We start from the raw sequence: 19,667 nt of genomic DNA, 5'->3' as shown, positions 1-19,667 counted from the left end.
GCATCCTCTGCTTCCTAAATACTGTTTGATTCTTACCAGGTCCCAGTAAGTGTTGGATGAACAAATGAGTAAGCATCTGACAAAAAAAACAGCACTGAACAGAGTGCCCAGGGCTCCTGGGTATCATATGAAGTCAAGTCTACTGGTGTCTAATTCTGTCCTGGGCACATGAGCATCATCTAACTTAACCCTCATTATAACCCAGTGAGGAGCACTGTTACTTCTGCTTTATAAACAAGGAAACGAATGCCTAGGTTAGGAGACTTGTCCATATTTATAAATGTAGCTCCACACGTGGAGAGTAGGCCCTCAATAAGCAGCTGTTATTATTAGCACATGGAAAAGGGACAGGCCTTATTCTGGGTGGTTCCAGAAACCAAAATGGGAATTGGCATATAGACCTTGACTTGTTAAATTTAGTTCAAGAAAAAAAAATGTATTACCTTTTTAGAGCTGTCCAGAAGTGCAACAGCATCCTCAAGTCTAGAAAAATGCCTGTCCCTCAACATATTCAATCTGAGGCTGGCAGGGGGTTCCAGCTCATTTGGAACTGAGATTCCGTCATGGGTGGGAGGCAAGAGTTCATGGCCCATAGCCTATTTCCAGTTGTTGTGTGGTCACTCATCTAAATGCCCCTACCTAGACAATGTCACTGGACACCCACAGCACTCTCCATTGCTTAACTGGGCCTCACAGCACATTTCACTCCCTGTAGTTAGAGCATATTACTGTTGCTTTATTTGTTGCCCTATATTTTCTGCCATCCTGACCAAAGCCAAAGGTCCATGAGGTCAGACACAGAGTTCCGTGTACTTTCTGAATCCCCAGAGTAGGAGCTGGCTCTCCCAGGCACTTGGTAAACATTTGTTGAATGAATGAAGAATGGATGTTCCATTTATACTCTCAATTTATATGTGGACTTGGAAACACATTTGCTCTCTTACATCCTCCTTGCTTCTGATGACACTCTCCATTCTTCTGTGTCATCGTTGCTCCCCAGGTACCCACGTTTCAGATGCTTTGGTGCTTCTCGTGGAAAAGACATTCCTCTGAAAGAGTTAGGTTGTGAAGGACCTAGAGTCTGTGACTGAAAGCCCCGAAGAACCCTGGGTGTGGTGTCCTGGTCATTTATCAGCCCATTTGCCATTGCCCGGAACATGTGGAGATTCCTTAGATGTTAACATGTACGTGAGAGCAAATTCCTCCATTCAGCCTACAGTTCCAAATATCACCCTCTAAAAAAATAAGAGATGACCCCTTCCCTTTGAAAGATCAATGTGAAATAAATGAGAAGAAAGAAATAAAAATCCATTGCTGGGGAACATGGTATCCCACTTTGGACATACCCACCCATGTGGAGGAACCTCCATTAGAAAAGTGCTCCTGGTCTCTCTCTTGCCTCTGCCTGTTTATCCCTGGGGGAAAGACTGACTTTTAGGCAGTGCATTTGAGGGAGGGAACTCTTTCTCCCTTTCTCTCATCCTTCTTTCAGGAGGTGTCTGCTGGAAGGAAACCCATGTTTGGTTTGTCCTTTGCTAAATGGTCACTTTGGCAATCAAGTTTCATCAGGAGAGACCTGATGCTTTCTAGTGTTGCCTACAATGGGTGAGTATTTCTGATTAATTGTGGGCTATGGTTATAGGAAACCCTTTTCATTGCTCATCTAAGCTATCCCTATAAATGAGCCTTCATTAATTATTAAACAAATATTTTAAGCTTTATTGGACTGCCTTTTGCTTTAGTTGGTTCTAAATTTGGGTGGTAAGATGGCGTATGTATTTGTCAGCTTTTTGTTGTTGCGACCAAAATACCTGATAAGAACGACTTAGAGAAGGAATAGTTCATTTGGATTCACAGTTTCAGAGATTCAGTCCATGGTTGGCCAACTCCATTGCTCTAGGCCTGAGGTTGGGCAGAACATCATGGCAGTATGTCATGGTAGAGGAAGGCTGCTCAGCTCATGGCAGCCATGGAGCAGAGAAAGGGAGTGAGAGGACTGAGGGACAAAATAAAATCCCCAAGAACAAGCCCCCAGTGACCCACTTTCCAGCCACACACCACCTGCTATAGTTACCACTCAGTAGTTCATTCAAATTATTCATTCATCAAGTGGATTAATCCACTGTCAAGGTTACTGCTCTCACAGTCTAGTCATTTCACCTCTGAACACTGTTGCATTGAATATAATGATTCCAACACATAAGCTTTTGAGGGAAACTTAATATCCAAACAATAACAGGGTGCAATTTATTAATCCCTTAAGATCTAAATAAAATTTAAATAATAGGGTTATGATAGTGTTGAGATCTTCTCATCACCCCAGGTAGGGCAGGACAGAGCAATCTGGCTTCTCAAAGATTCTCCTCTCAGATCTGGGAATATGATGATTTTCTCATGTCTGTTGTTTATCTGTACATATAAGATAAGGATTTACAGAAAACTGGGTACCCAGGGATCCAGGATATCCCCTGAGGTCTGAATAAAAGGGATTAGGTGATAGTCAAGAGCTGTTAAATTCCCAGTATGTTAGAAATTACTGTTTTCTCCTATTCTCAAGGATGTATTGAGAATACCTACGTCTGTCTTTGAACTCACAACAAGGATTTCCTGGAACCTCTAGCATACGGCTAATAATCTTCTCTAGTTCTCCTCTAATATGTCTGCCTCTCCTCCGAAAAGAGGCATCTGAGGTTGAATCCCATTGCCATTAGTCTAATTGCTTTGCATTTCTGATTGGATTCCAAGGACAAGCTAACTTTTAGTGGGCTTTAGGTGTGATTCATAACCTTGGGTGACATTGTACCTTTTATTAAATTCTCAGAATGAGGGTAATGATGACCATCTCAGATAATAATCCCATTATTCCATGCATCACTTGGACAAGATGAAGACCTAGAGAACTTCCTTGTTTCCTTTATTTTGCGAATTAATTTCCTGTCTCATCACCAATCTTTACCTTCTGCTGCATTTAAAACTCTGCAACTTGGGAGACTCCATGGACACAAACAAACTTGTGTCTGTTTGATTCTTGTCTCTTTCTGTTTACCTGGGTCCTCATTTTCTTATCATGTCCATCTTCACACATCTCTCAACCACTTCTGTTAACTATCTCTCCTCCTCATCCCAGAATATGAAAAACAGAAGCATATGTAAATTCGACAGATAGTTGATTATTCCTGCCTTCTAAGAGTAGGAATAAAAGCTAGAAGCAATGAGATTAATAAGGAGTGGAAGATAAAATTCATTGAGATTTATGCTTATAACCTATGCTCCTTTCTTCTATATTTCAATCAATAGGATTATTTCATTAGTTTTGAAGGCAGCAAACAGATTATTACCAACAGGATGAGCTCTGACTAGGAGGCAATGTGTCAGTCAGTGGGAAGCATAGAGGCTGTTTGAGAAGTAGAGCAGGAGAGGAAAAGTTCAGATTATGTGAGCGTTGAATCCTTTTCCATTAGGATCTACAAGAGGAATTTTTCTTAATTACTAACTTAAACCTATCCAACCTAATAAAAACAGAGGTCCTGATAAACCTCAGAGAAAAAAGAACAGGCCAGGTGCCATGGCGCCTCCTGGTTTAAGGTCCAGTCACTTCCCAGGGATGGATTTTCTCCTTCCTTGGCTGGAGGCCAAGGTGCTGTGCACTCAATGTACTTTATGTATGCTATCGTGTGCAATTTGTACAACCCTCCAAGTGTAGGAGGAATGGCAGTTTTTCCCCATCCAGAGGAGGAAATGGAGGCAAAGAGGTGTCCTGGTATTCTGCCCAGGTCAAACAGCTGGGAGTGCAGGTCTGCACTTAAATGAAGTCGGCCATCTCCAAGCCCAGAAGCTTTTCACCATACCGCACTGCTTCTGATGGATTCTGGCCACCTCCCATGGTTCCCTAGTTCATCTTTGATCCATTCCACCCACCGCTGCAGGGTCTTTGCCCTCTAGAAGGTCACAATCTGGTATCTCACAGGAGGAAGTCAAGCTAGCAGCTCGAACAGAGGAGGTGGGATCACAGACTGGCCTGGGAGCGTTGTCTGAAGGCTGCTGCTTGGCTGCAGCCATGAAGCACTTATGCACGATGCTTTTATTTTCCCCAGGAGAAGAAGGAGACTCTGGGAAGGCGCCAGGGATGCTTTTACATCCCAAGGCCCTGGGAGAAATCCCAAGAAGAGAGTCTGAGCACAAATGTATGAAGGCGACAATGAGGCTCTGCTTAGGAGACCACATATGCACTCGGCATGCTGAGAACCCAGAAGCCACCCATGCTCTACTCCCCCCACCCAAGATTTCCACTAAGATGCTTCACATGCTGGTCCTTCCACTGGCAGACCATCCACATTTGTCTGCAAAAACCAAGGACCTGGGGTTCTGGGGCAGCTATATGTTGCTTTAGGGAAGTTCAATTTTTAAAAATAAAATACACAAAATTGGGTACAGTTAGCCTTCATAGCTACAATTTCTGTATCTGCATATTCAGCAAATCTGTAAATATTGAAAATATTAGGAGAATAAAAACCCATAGAAAGTAACGATGCAACAATCAAAATAGTACAAATAAACAACACAGTATAACAGCTATTTACAAAGCATTTGCATTTTACTGGATATCATAAGTCATCTAGAGATGATTTAAAGTATTTGGAAAGATGTACATAAGTCATATGTAAATACTATACCATTTTATATAAGTGACTGAGCATCATGCTTTTTGGTATCCAAGGATGGGTCATGGAACTAATCCATACTGATATTGAGGGATGAATATTTCCATTATGAAACAAGTCAGTTCATTTAAATAGTCTATAAAGATCATACAGAGCATAACCAGCCTGTGGAAATCTAGTCCTAGTCAAGCTTTTCATCAAAACATGGCTACGAGAGAAAGCCCGGGCCCAGTTTAAGCCACTAAGTTGGAGGCTTGTGGATCAAGAATGCAACACAAACACAAAATATTGTGAATATTTGCAACCAAGATGCAAAGACTAAAATACGTGGCTATCTGCTTGCCTGCCAACAGGATTAAGGAGGTTTCTAAATCTGCTGTGGTAGCCTCTATTGGCTAAGAACAGTGACATTTTCACCTGTTGCCTTCTCACCCACCAAAATCTGGGGCAGCCAGCAATTTTATCCACGTTTGGGGCAGTGTGAAAAGCAAGCCCCAGCCAGTGAGGGTACACTTGGGTTATCATCTCAGAACTGGGTCAGATGGCTGTTTAAAATTTTAAATCCACTCTTAAATCTTGGGCCTCTGGCTGGCACTGGTTCAACTCAAGGGCACAGAAGAACAAGCTGTTTGCTGCTGCTGTGCAGGAGGATCAGATGAACGGGTCACCTCGTGCCCCATAATGGCCACACAATGTCAGCAGCCCTTCGTTCTGGCTCAGTGTCACAGCTGCTAGCCCTCACCACTTGGTTTCAGAACTGGAAATAGCATGCCCTTTTTAGAACCTGCAGTGACTCCCAAGAAGCTCAGATCAAATGAAAACCCCCAACTGCATTTTGAGGACTTGCCAGGGTCTGTCCTGCAGATCTGCGTATTTGTGCTCACAAGCTACTCTGCCTGTTTCTCACTTTGAGGCATCTACTCTCCAAAGCTAGACTACACTGCCAATCCCTCCTCTGAAAGTAAGCTTTGCTGCCTCACCATCCTACTAGGATTTTGTTTTCATGAGGACAATGACACCATCTATTTTTACTTAACAGTGGTATCTCCAGTACATTGTCTACTGTATGAATGACGAGTGTTAAGAGGTCAAAGGTTAAGACAAATTCTTAAAGCAGTAATTAGAGCAGTGTGGGACTATTGCACAGATGAACAAGTCAATCCCAGGGGCAGATGAGATTCCCAAATACAAAGTACAGTTACTCCTCCATATCCAGGGGAGGTTTTCTCCAGGACTTGCATGAATACCAAAATCCAGGGATGCTCAAATCCCTCATATAAAATGAGGGAGTATTTACATATAGCTACCACATGCTTTAAATCACCCCTAAATTTCTTCTAATGACTAAGGAATGTGAATGATATATCAGTAGTTCTTATAGTATGTTTTTCAGGGAATAATGACAGGAAGAAAAGTCTGCACATGTTCAGTGCAGAAGTAATTGTCCCTCTGAATATTTTTTATCTGAGGTTAATCACATCTGCAGATATGGAATCCATGGGTACAGAGGGACCAGTGTGTGTGTGTGTGTGTGTGTGTGTGCACTCGTGTGTGCATGTGTGCATGTGTGTGCATGTATGTATGTAATATGATAATTTATTCATCCTACAAATATTTACTGAGAAGTCTATGCACTATGCATGATAATAGGTCCTAGAAAAATACTAGTGAATAAGTCAAAACCTATTGCCCTATTGGAGTGACTGGTGGGTGATGGGAAACATGTACTTTTAATAAGTGCTCATGAGGACTGATTTTATGTTCCCATCTCAAGAACTTTGTACTCATTGCTTCCTCTGTTTAGAAGTCTCCTTTCTCCTTTACCGAGATAGTTGTATTGCTTATTGACTTATTTGATTCTGGTCTTACTGAATTGTCACACCCATAGAAAGGGCCCTTCACTGATTGTCTTTTCTAAATGTCCCCATCACTATCTACCCAGACTTTTTTCTTGTTACACTTATAATTCCATAACAGTAGGTTATATAATATACATCTCTGTTTATTGCTTGTTTCTTCCACTAGAATGAAAGCTCTCTGAAAATAAGAACATTGTTCACATTTGTATCCTCAGTCCTTGGAACAGTGCTTACCTGGGTGCACCTCTCAAATCCACAGTAATGAATAAGTATTATCACATGTCAAGTTGTCTTTCCAATCATCAAGAAAAGCACATATTAATCAATAAACAATTTTGGGATAAGTACCCCTACATTGGTCTATACTTAATAAAGGCTAAATTACTTAATAAATATATTAGTGAAACGTATATGAAAAAAAGAAAGATGACAGATCTTAAGTGGTTTATCAAGAATGGCATGTCCCAAAGTGACCACCATGTAACTGCCACCCAGATGTAGGAAGAGGACATCAACAATCCAAAGAAAGCACCTCTGGAGGCCAAGCCAATTAGGGAAACCAACCTTTCCAGTGTAGTCAGGATTAACCTGGTTTTACCACTCCTAAATCCTGTGTCATAGTTAACTCCTGCAGTTCTCTACCGAAGATATTCCTTTCATAATGTCTGATGCCATAGATTAGCTTTGTTTGTCATTGAACTTAAAGTAAATGAAATTGTGTGATTTCATTCAATGATATTTTCATGAGATTTATTTGTAGTTTTGCAAGTAGAGGGAACTCAGTCATTGTATTGCTATAAATTGCTCTATAATAAGGTGACTGAGTTCCTTCTTCCCAGTGTATTTATTCATTCAGTACCAATGGGCATTTGAATTGTTTCTAATTTGGGGCTATTAAAAATAAAGGTGTGGGCTAGGTTTTGTGGCTCAGTGGTAGAGTGCTTGCCTAGCATGTGTGAGGCACCACATAAAATAAATAAATAAATGAAGATATTGTGTTCATATACAACTAAAAATATTTTTTTAAAAGCTATTATAGGCTTGAACACACATGTTGGTGAACTATGAATACATTTCTGTTGGATGTCAGTAGTTCTCAGAATGGAACAGTGGGTCATGGAGGTTGAAGATGTTCACCTTTAGCAGACACTGCCAAAGAGTTTTCCAGAATGTCTTACATCAATTTATACTCTGATTAGGAGTGTATAATGATTTCAATTTCTCCACAATTGACCAACACTTGATATGGTCATTCCTTTTAATTTTATCTATTTTTCTGAGTGGGTAAGCAATATCTTACCATGACTTCAATTTGCATTTTCCTGCAGATTGTTATGTCTTTTAAAGTGCCTGTTTAAATCTTTTGATTTTATATTGAATTATCTAGCCCTTCCTTATTCATATATTCTCTATATTTTGGATATGAATCTTTTTGTTGGAAAAATGTGTGAAAGTTTAAAAATATATTCTCCAAATCTGTGGCTTATAATTGCATTCTCTCAGTAGTGTAGAATGTGTCTAATTCTTCATAAATGGTAATGCTTATATTTGCCTAAGAAATATTTGCTAGAGTGAATAGTTCTGAAGATATTCTTTTATATCTTCTATAATCATTTAAATATTGAGCTTCATATGTGAGTTGAATAGGATCATTTTGTTTGATTTTGTTTTGTTTTTGCACACAAATGCCAGTTGATCGAGCATTGCTTATCATTAAGAACATCCTTTTCTCCCTGTGTTCTGTATTATTTCTGTGATAAATCATGTCTCTGTGTATGGGTCTTTCTGTTTCATTGGTGTACTTAACTATTCTTACACTAATTACAATATCTTTTAATTTCTCGAATCTTGGTGTTAGAAGTGTTTCAAATTTATCTTGACTGTTCTTGGACCTTTGCATTTCCATATAAATTTTAAAATTCAGATTGACAATTTACACACACATACCCAAAGAAATCTTCTGCAACTTAGATCAACTTGGAAAAATCAACAAACATGGATCAAATCCTCCAATCCATAAACAGGGTATGTCCCTCCACTTAATTCAGGTCTTATTTACATTCTTCCCATATTGTTATGTCTTTTTGTAGAAGCCTTGCATACTGGTGTATTTTTTAGGTATTTGAGAATATTTTGGGTATTGATTTACATGGTACCATTTGTTTAATTCATTTTTAATTGTTTGTTGCTGATATATAGGAATGCAACTCATTTTTAAAAAAAATTTTTAGTTGCATGGACAATATACCTTTATTTTGTTTATTTATTTTTGTGTGGTGCTGATGGAACCCAGTACCTCACACATGCAGGGCAAATGCTCAGCCCCCTACACACATTTTTGATATTGACCTTCTACCCAACAACTTTGCTAAATTCATTTACTAATTTTAATAGTTTATAGATCTTTTCTGTGTATACAAACATGTCATCTATGATTAATGACAGTTTTGTTTCTTTTTCTTCCTATCTAATCCACACATATTTATTCTATGTTTATATGCGTGTATGTATTTTATCGAATGGTGTATTGCAGTGTTTGCAGTATCTAATACAATACTGAACAGGCCTGCAGATAGCAGGTATCACTGTCTTGTTCCTTTTCTCTATTAAACATTATAATGTAAAATGTTTATGCTCAAACCAAGACAAGATCATTTTTGGAATACTCAAACTAAAATATCACTAACATTGCACATTAGATAATTTCAGGTAAAAGTGTTCACCTTCTACAAGTGATTATTTCAGTTTCCTCTTCTATAGTCCCGGAAGGTTAAAGACCCTACTGAAAATGAGCTGCATATTACATCACATAGTTTCCATAGTTCATACTCTGCTGAGCAGGCTGATTTTCATAGGCTAGGGGTGGGGGAAAGGAATTGGGACAGAGAAGGCAATACTTAGTGAGATGTAATATTTAGGGGACAGTCTTTAGTTTTGTAGGACTGGGAACATGTTTTCTCTTTTTATCCAGATCTGGCCAGGCTTTCGAGTTTGATTCATAATGATTAAATCCACAAGAAATTGACTTATAAACCAGATGCCAGTTTGTTACTTTGCATGAGGAAAAGTACTTATCATGGTACCCAGGACTGACTGATTATTGCTATCGGAGGGTTTTTTTTTTTCCCTCCCTCAGTAAGGATAGACTGATGCAGGAGGCAGCACTGAAGTAGTCAGGAATCTCTGAAGAGAACTTTGAGAACTGGATTGTTTTTAAATATATTTATACCATGGTCTTGTAGTCCTTTAGTACAATTTTACTTAATGAACTTGAGCTCATTTAGACTAGGGGCAGCTATGGCCAGGTGTCTGGCCACCTAATTTTGTAAATAAAATCAGTCTTGCCCATTCATTTATGCTTTATCGATGGCTGCCTTTTGCAGAACAGATCCTATGATTAGCAAAGCTTACAAGATTCACTATCTGGCCCATTACAGGGGTGTGCTGACCTCTAATTTAGACTAATGTTTTTCAAGCTGTATGTGTGGCTATTAGTGATTTTCAAATCAATTTAAGGACTTATGACCAGTGATTTATGTTAAGTAGATTAAAGAATAATAGAAGTAGCAGAGTCCATTTTATTTTGAAAGAAAGCATTATTATAGGAAAGCTTTGCTTTGGGCATATGAATATAGACTCTGAACCACAATGAAAAGGGTATTTCTTGAGGGTCACGTGACATAAAAAAAACTTCAAAAACATTGATCTATAAAAGGTTCTCGTTCTTTGGATGATTTTGAGAAACACTAAACAAATCTTATTTTTAGACGCCCTGTTTTTTACTACCACTGTTATTATAATTTCAAATATTACTGTAAGCACAACATCGTTTTCAAATGTCTTGTGTAAAAAATCCATGAAAGCATCATACCAAATGTGTGAAAAAGTACCTATGACCTCTTGGTTTAGAGTTGAGCAAACCACAGCCCCCAGTCACTTTGGCCATGACTGAAATTCTCAAGGACAAGGATTGTCCAGGAACATATATCTTCTGACTTGTCCAGTGCCTTTCCTTCCATGTGATGTCTTTCAAGAGTCTCAGAAACCTCTTCCTGTCCTTAATAAATGTTTCAGGGTATCTAGAATTGCCTTAATCGCCTTCTTAGTGCTCTATTTGATGCTGCTGGTTTTGGGATAAATGCCTTGTTGATGCCTGTCTCCAAGATCATCCCAGTAACTCTGAAAGGTTGAGATGTGATGGCTTCATTGTCCCCCTGAGTACTCACTCCCACACAGATGAGAACCCTCTGCTCAAGACCAGGACTGGGAAGGGGAGTGACAGGCACCTTCCAGGTGCCACTGTGCCTCTGCCCTTCCGTGCCTTCCCAAGGGTGGGGGAAATGAGTTATAAAATTATCAAGCATGGAAGGGCCAAGGGATCTTGAATTTTCGTGGAGCTGGGAAAATCCTTCTGGGAATCCATATTTGGGAATGGAAAATTCCTTCTGTCCCTGGATAATGAAGGGCATCTGGGCAGAGCAGCAGGAGTCGGCAGCTGGCCCTAATGCTGACCTTGAGGGATCCTGCTGCGCTGGAGGCCCTTACCCCCAGGACTCACTGCAGCCCCTGCAGCTCACATGACAGCTAGAGATGAAAGAAGCCAGTGGCCTGTGCCAAGCCTCACAGGTGCAGGGACAGATCTGGGCTTCGCTCTTAGGCAGGCTGGCTCCCCAGCCCATAGTTATCATCCCTGTGGACACTGTCTCTTTTTGAATGAAGCGAGTGATAAAGATCTTGGGGACTCGATCCTTCCAGGTTGTGCAGAACAACCCACCCAGAGAGAAAGGCATGAAGTCTTCTCAGGAACCAGGCCCCTGGCTGGCCAGACCCTTCTATGAGCTGTAACTATCCAGACAGCAGTACAGCTGGAGGGCAACTGAAGAAAGAGAACATTTGCCAAAGACAATCAAACAGATAAGCTGAGCACTAATAGCATGGACAGAAAGCTCCTGCCAGCTTTTAAGAAATGGCCATGAGGGTTAAACTGTTTCTCAGGTAAAGACAGTTGGTTTGGATATTGTCTTAGTCCATTCAAGATGCTATGACAAAATACTGTAGCCTGGGTTCCCCAAACACAATACACATTTATTTCCCCCACTTGTGGAGGCTGAACAGTCCAAGCTCAAGATGCTGGAATATATGGTGTCTGATGAGGGCCCATAGTTGGTGTCTTGTCTCTGTGTCCTCACATGGTGGAAGGGACAAATGAGATTTGTTGGGCGTCTTTCATAAAGAGGGCACTAATCCCTTTCGTGAGGACAGAGCCTCCCAAAGCCCCACCTCCTAATACTGTTGAACTGGGGATATGTACTAATATGTGGGTTGGGGGAAGAGGGGCAGACGCATTCAAACCCATGGCAAAGACCATGGTTAGGAAGTTGACATCCCTGCCTTCTCTTTCTGTAAATCAACAAAAATGAGAGAGAGAATGAGCACTAAAAATGCCAACTCCATTTTTTGGCATCAGGACCCACCTCAGGATAAGGCAGCTGAAAGATGGCAGGGAGCACAGGGAAATTCCACAAGCACTGGATTCTGTCCCAAGCCCCAGTGTCCTGTCTGGCTAGGTCCAGTAGCTGCTGAGACAACAAGGACAATAGGGTCTGCCAATAACCCCCACGACCCCCTTGGCAGGCACAACTGAAGACGTTTTTTGAAAATCCCTTCTGGCCTGATGGGTGGTTAAAGCTGATAACAATAAGCATTGATTTCAGAGGCTGGAGGTTCCTGGCTTACTTTTTTTAAATGACTGTTGTAAACCAGTGAGCTCCAGGAAGAAAGCTAATAAAAGGTGCAAGACATGAAGCAGTCGCTTGTATCTGGAAGGATTGGGCCACAGGAAAACTAAATCAGAGATTATGACTTCTTGAGGAAGAAATTCACCTGGGCCAGTGAAATTGCCAGGCAGCATATGGCTACCTCCTAGAAGCTGAGATGAGGTATCCAACAGGACTTCAGGACAAGGGAGAAGAGGATCAGGGGGAGAAAGAAAGGAGTGACATGTAAACACTGTCAGGGAGCAGAAAGACGGGGAGAGGAGAAATGAGAGTCAAAGTCCATGAACTGCACCTGTGCCATACTGTCTTACCATGCCAAAGGAGAGTTTTAAAGTAGCTAGACCCATTGCATATTTACATATTGATTAGGTAAGGTGCTCATTGGCAAATCTTCTTGTGCCTTCTGGGGACTCCTATGTCACAGATCATTTTGAGCTCCAACAGTCCAAAATAAGGCCAAGAGAGACATAGAAAAGTGGGGATGTTGGGGAAGGATAGTGGTATGGAGGCAGGGGCAGAAGACAGATGAGGCATCACCTTGAAGAAGAAGCTAGTATATATAAGGATGTGGTACTAGAAAACATTGATCATCTGCTACTAATTGCAAAAGACTCAACATAAATAAAGGACACAATCTGGGAATGGAGGATATAACACTTGACCATCTTTTTAAAAATAATTTAAAATCACATACATGGACATCTAACTTATTCTAATTAGGATCCCATTCTTGTGGTTGTACATGATGTAGAGTTTCACTGGTGGCATATTCATACATAAACATTGGAAAGTCATGTCTGATTCAATCTAGGGTAAACACTTATTTAAAACAATTCTCCTCTAACTGCAGATCCCAAACAGTAAATGTTCCACTCACATATCCACCCGCCTATGTATTTATTGTCTCTCCATCCATTCATCCACCCATCATCAATTCATCCACTCTTCCACTTACATATCTATCTATCCATCCATCCATCCATCCATCCATCCATCCATTCATCCATCCACCCACCTACCTGTCCACCTATGCACCTACTCATTCATTCACCCATCAACCAATCCATCCATTGATTCATTTGTCCATCAATCTATATAATCAGGTGTGTGTCAGAAGCTACACAATGGAGGCAGTGATAAAAATAGAAATAAATAAGTCATACTCTACGTGCACAGAAACCTAGTTCTGCACAGGAGGTGCTTGAATAATTACAATGAAACTCAATTAGCGATATGATCTAGTTAACCATCAAATACGTCAGAAGAGTTGGGTGTGGGTGTTATCCCTGAGGCTTGGCAGATGTTCTTACCTCCACAGAGGCACAGAGCTGTGCATGGCATTCCATCTCTTGTTTGAGGGACTGAAACAAATCCTAAAGGGGCTCGTTATTTCTGTCAAAGGATTGTGCTCTGTTTTTTTTTTTTTTTTTTCTCATAGCAACTGGTGAACTGGGGCTACTGGTCCAATGCAGCCAGCACCGTTTAGGGACTAGTAACTAAGGGTCCCTGGGGAAACTTACCAGCAGGTGTGTTTACAATAACAAGACACAGTGATGTTAATTCAGTTTAGCAATGTTAATTCCTCACAGAGGAGGGACTGGAAATTAATGCTGGAACCAAATACTCATCACACCTGGAATTAATTTGAGGTGGTGTACGTGTGCACGTGTGTGTGTGTGTGTGTGTGTGTGTGTGTGTGTGTTTGTGTGTATGTGAGAGAAAGACAGAGAGGGAGAACTATATGTAAACTCAGATATATGTGCCTGGACATATGTATGATAAGTATATGCACACAAATATATTTTATGAAAATGTGTCTAAGCTGAAGTCAGCCATTTATCAAACCAAATATAAGTTTGTACACTCAAAATAGTTTAAAAAAATGGGTTCAGTTTTCTTAAAAATAATTTTTATTAAAATTTGGGAATTCAAAGAAGGAATGTTATATATAGCTATCATTTACTGAGTGCCTGCTGTAATACAGACTCATTTCATAGTTGCAACTCTTTGGAATTGGTACTGTTGATCTCATTAAGAAAATAAACAGACCTTAAAAGAGGTTAAGCTCAGTACTTTGCTCACACAGATAGTAGTCACCAAAGGTGCTATTTGAACTCAGCTTATCTAATTTGGGGGTCATTTCTCTTTCTCTCATACTGGGCTGCTTTATCCAGTTGGGGAGAGAGAGTTTTAGCCAAAGGATGCAACTCTGGGAGGCTTAGAATTCTGGTAGCTAGGATGAGTAGACCATGAGGCCCTGCAGAATAGATCTGAACCCACAGAAGGGCAACTTACATAAGCATCCTTTCTGCATTTAGACAACAATATCCACAAACAGAAAGACATTGCTCCATCCTGGAGGTTGTCAGAGCCAACCAGATTAGCATCTAGACCTTACAGAGTGTCGCTGTTTTATACCCTCTGGGAAAATGAGTTTTAAAAATGACTCCTTTGCTCTCAAGGTCCTCATGTGATTTGAAAAGAAAGAAAATTTCAAGACAAATTCCCATGACAACAGATATACAAGAACCCATGGATATGCAAAGAAGAAAAATCCTCTTCATTATTGACAACTATAAAGTAGATATATAGGGTGAGATTGTTTGTGACCCAGATTATCATTTTGCTTAACAAGTATTTCCTGTAGGATGATAGCAAGCTTCTCTAGTATTTTTCAAATATGATTGGAAGGTAGATTGGCTTTGTACTCTCATTCAGGAGTATTACTGTTTGATAATGCAAGGTGCACTTTGGTAAAGAGAGACTGGCTGACTCTAGCTGTACATCCCTGCATGTTTAACAATACAGGGTTAAAAAAAGGAAGTCCAGTCAGAGAGATCTGATCTTGGGCTGCTTCATGGTGGAGTGGGTTGCTTGTCTGCGATCTTTAGTAGGAGAGAGCATGTTTTATTGGAGATGCAGAGAGTAGGGCATGACATTTTGAGGAGGAAGGATGGCAAGGACTTTCCTCTGTGGTTGAAATGAGCCAGCCTGAGAGAACAGAGGGGACACATATCATGTAGAGGAGGGTCATGGAGACCAGAAGCTCAGAACTGTGGCCTCTGACTTCTCTCTGCACATCTCCTCATCATCCTTGTGTCAAAGCTCACATGTTCCTGGCAATCTCACCAGATCAGCTCAGGTATCCTCCTTTTTCCTTGTACTAGAAGTTCTTTTCCCTCTCTCCTATTATGCAAGTTCTTCTTCACTCCTCCACTGGGGTTCTTATCATAGGTGATCTAATATGGTAACAATTCCCACTTATGCCCTACTTTTTTCTACTTGATTATAAATACCATAAGGGAGTTTCTGATCTTTTTTTTTTCCCATGATGCCTAGCACAACCCCTTGTCTTTGTCTTTCCACGGCAGAACATAGGTCTCTACACAGTATATGGTGGTACCAATTCTTAAAAGAATGGAAGAATGGTAGGTGTTCATCTTTGGTGATGTGCTGACTGACTGTGGAGCAAATTTCTATCAGTTTCTGTAAAATGTGATCTTATGCAAGCTTTGCTCCATCCCGTACTTGACGGGGTCAATGACCTCAGGCCTTCATAGTTTTGCTGATCCTTCCCCCTTGAGACCTGAAACCACAGGGACCCTCCTGAAGAATTAGCCTCTTCCCAGATCTGAGCTTGGGGCCCTCGGATATACACTTAGATTTTCCAGCTTCCAGCCAGGTTTGGTGTAGTTCCCTCTCAATCCTGAAATTCTGATCCAATGACTGATTACCTGGTCATCTTCCCAGTTTTCCAACCTGCCCTCCAGTTAGCAAATAGATGGGGCTCTAACCCTGAACAGCAGCCTCCGTGGCCTCTCCTGGACCTTATGGGAAAAGCTTTTCTGATTCCTTAAAACTGTCCAGGTGAATCTGATGCATCTGCTGGCCATTTCTTTTCCCCTGGTAGTCCCTTGCCTTTACTTGGTCACAGCCCCTAACCTCTGCAAGGGTCCTGGACAAATGCCATGTTGTAGGCAATTTGAAACAGATTCCCACCCTGGCAGCTGCCAAGATCAAGCTGGGGGTTGGGTATGAGGATCATTAGTTTGCTGCTGAGGCATACTGTCAGCATGGAGCATTAATAATAAAAGGTCAGAATCTTCCATGAGGTCTGGAAGGTGAGAGTCTGAAACTTTGGTATGTACTCTTCTCTAGAGGAGTGACTCTTAGCCTGGGCCAACACTTGATCCCTAGTCTTCCATGTGGGATCATAGGAAAAATCACAGTACTTTGAGGATCACCCCACCAAGATTCAAGTTTTTCATTCTGTGTTTGTGACCTTGGAAGAGTTGTTTGGCCTCCTTGAGTCTCACAGTCTTTTCTGTTGAGAGAATGTAGACTTTTGTATCTACCCAAAAGGTTATGGTAACAATTAAATGGGTTTCCTGTCCCTGGACAGTCCTTTTTTTTCCTTTTCAATTCACAAGTAGGAGAACTATCAATATAAGTTGGAGTTTGACCTGAAGGAGTTCTTTTCTTGGTAGCATATTTTCAGTTAGCTGATTGGTAATCTGCATCTCTAAACTGCAAACTTTGGGTGAGGTGTTACTCAGGGGCTTAGGTGAAGGGATGAGGGAGGAGGCAGTGGAAGAGATGGTCAGGGTTTCACGCAGGCCTGGGGGATGGCCCAGTATCCCACCTTGAGTTGTCCTGTCGCAGGGCCTTCACAGGTTGGGCAGGAGGAACATGAAACCTTCCAACTGATGCCAACCCTGGCAGCCATCGAGATCCAGCCGGGTGCTCTGAGAATCCTTGGCGTGCTCTCGAGGTAGGGGGATGGTGTCAGCAGTAAGCATTAATAATAAAAGGCCAGAATCTTCCATGAGCTCTAGAGAGTGAGTGTCTGTAACTTGGCTCTATTTTTAATACCAATTTTCTCTTAGCATTAGTCCCCTTTCAAATATAAAGATGACCTCAAGTGCAAAAATACGATTCCACTCAAGTGAGGGAGAACCAAAGAATTTCTAGCTGATTAGACTTGGGAGTTTTTCCTGTGACTGCTACAGTTAAATAGATATTGGCAAATAGTGTAACCTGCAGGGAACCAAACAGAGTGTGGAAGAGTCTGGTTGGTTATAATTAGAAACATACATCATTCCCTTCCCCAGAGAGAAAGAGAGTGGTATTTAAGGGGACAGTGAGGCACCATCCGTGAACAGCCTTGACTCAGCAACAGTTGAGAGCCACCTTACAAATTACTGCTCATGTGGCCAGTATACTTAACATTTTCCTCCCTAATTTTTAATAATGCACTTCAGCCTGATCTATGTGCATCTTAGAACTGAATCCGGAGGCATGTTAGCACAAGATGGTTGTATCTGAACAACAAATTACATTTGTAGTATGTAACTGTTCTATCTGCAGTTAGTAATGGGCCTGTATGTATTAATGAGAAAGATGATTATCCTGTCACTTAGGAAAAAAATGAGATAAATATATTTAAAACCCATATGTATTAAAAAACCTGTTCCTATCCCATGGTTCCAATGAAGGCAGTAGGAATATAATTTTCTTATTTATAAACAACTAGATCCAATTTAGTCATAATATAGGAACATTGATTAAGCATCCTCTCTGTGAGAGCAGAGGATGGAGGACTGGGGAAGAAGATGAACAGGGCAGGGCATTGCAGCCTAATAGCTAAGTACATGAACTTTGGGGTCTGACAGATGAGATTTAAATATCCTCTCCTCTTTTCTAATCTCATTACCTTGTGCAAGCTACCTAATCTTTCCCAGACTTGTTTTCCTTATTTGCAAAGTGGGGATAAAAATAATACCTTTTTTTTTCTAGGTTGGATGATATAAGAGAATGTTCAGTTACCATTAGCCAAGCATTGAGTCTATCTTGGAGGAAAGCCCCTGTGGAGGGGGCAAAGTACAAATACAGGTTGAGTCTTCCTGATCCAAAATCCCTGGGACCAGAAATGTTTCAGATTTTGGAAGTTTCTTTGTTTATTTTATGTGTGTGTGTGGGGGGGGGGTGTGGATTTTGGAATATTCATATAGACTATCAATTGAGCAACCCTAATCAGAAAATCCAAATCCAAAAGCTCTGAAAGCTGAAATTTTTAAAAAATTAATTTTTATTTGTTGTAATTAGTTACACATGACAACAGAATGCTTTTCAATTCATTGTACACAACTAGAACACAACTTTTCATTTGTCTGGTTGTACACAATGGAGTCATACCACTCATGTAATCATATATGTACCTAAGGTAATGAAAACTGAGAAATTTAAAGAATCATGTTAGCACTCAAGTTTTTAATTTTGGTAATTTCAGATTTCAGAATCTTAGATTAGGGATGTGTTCAACCTATAAAACATTTCAATAGAATATAGTAAGACCTGGGATAGTATTCTTTCACATACAAGTCACTAATTGACCAACTTTCTGGAGCTGACTCCTGACTTAGTTCTAATATGGGAAGAAGAAATAGTCAGAAGGAATGGGCATCATAGGTACAGAGTAGATCATGCAGAAACGCAGAGAGGCACACATCACTAGGTGAGCAAGGAGACGACTGGTGGCACCACCTACAGGTTCTCCCAGGTGCTGCAAAGCAGCAAGAAGAGCAGGTGGGGTGGGGAAATAGAGTCAGGGTGGGCCAAGGTGAGCAAGAAGCCACCAAGTGACAACTATCTAAGCAAATTCACATTTGCTCAGCAAAGTCTCTGAAGGCCCAGAGATTTCTGAAAAGGAGAAACACTGCTCAATAAAGACGAGGAGAAAAAGGCTTTGGTTTTTTCGAGTTTTGACACAAAGTTGTGTTAATGGTTCCCTGTGTTAGCTTTTCATTACTGTAACAAATACCTGAGATAATCAATTAATAAAGAGGAAAATTTCATTTGGCTCACAGTGTTGGGGGTTTCCGTTTCTGGTAAGTTGGTTCTATTACTTTGAATGGGTGTAAGGCAGTAACCATGGTTGGAGCATCCAATAGAGGAAGCTGCTCACCTTACAACAGCCAAGAAGCAAAGAAAGAGAAGGAAAGGGTAAGAAAGAGGAGGAAGGGCCAGAATCCCAGTATCCTGGGCACCTTCCCAATGACCTAACTTCCTCCAACTATGTCCCCACCACTTAAAGGCTCATCTTACCACCTTCTAGTTGTGCCACAGGCTGAGGACCAATCCTTCAACACATGGATCTTTGGGGACATTCAGGAACTGAATTCTAGCATGCCATGTTTAGCCATGAATTTATTCTGTAATGTATTAGAAATTGGAACAGGCGTGGCATTAGTCACTGTCTCAGCAGAGTTGTGCAGAGCCTGGGCTGATGGCACCATGTTGTAACATAGCCAAAGAGACTAAGCTAGAAGCCTGTCTGGTGTTCTGATTGGACAAGGGAGATGACACGCTGC

The sequence above is a fragment of the Ictidomys tridecemlineatus genome, chromosome 5, assembly GCF_052094955.1.
Source record: "Ictidomys tridecemlineatus isolate mIctTri1 chromosome 5, mIctTri1.hap1, whole genome shotgun sequence".
In the NCBI taxonomy this organism is placed as follows: Eukaryota; Metazoa; Chordata; class Mammalia; order Rodentia; family Sciuridae; genus Ictidomys; species Ictidomys tridecemlineatus.
This window is presented reverse-complemented; position numbering follows the sequence as displayed.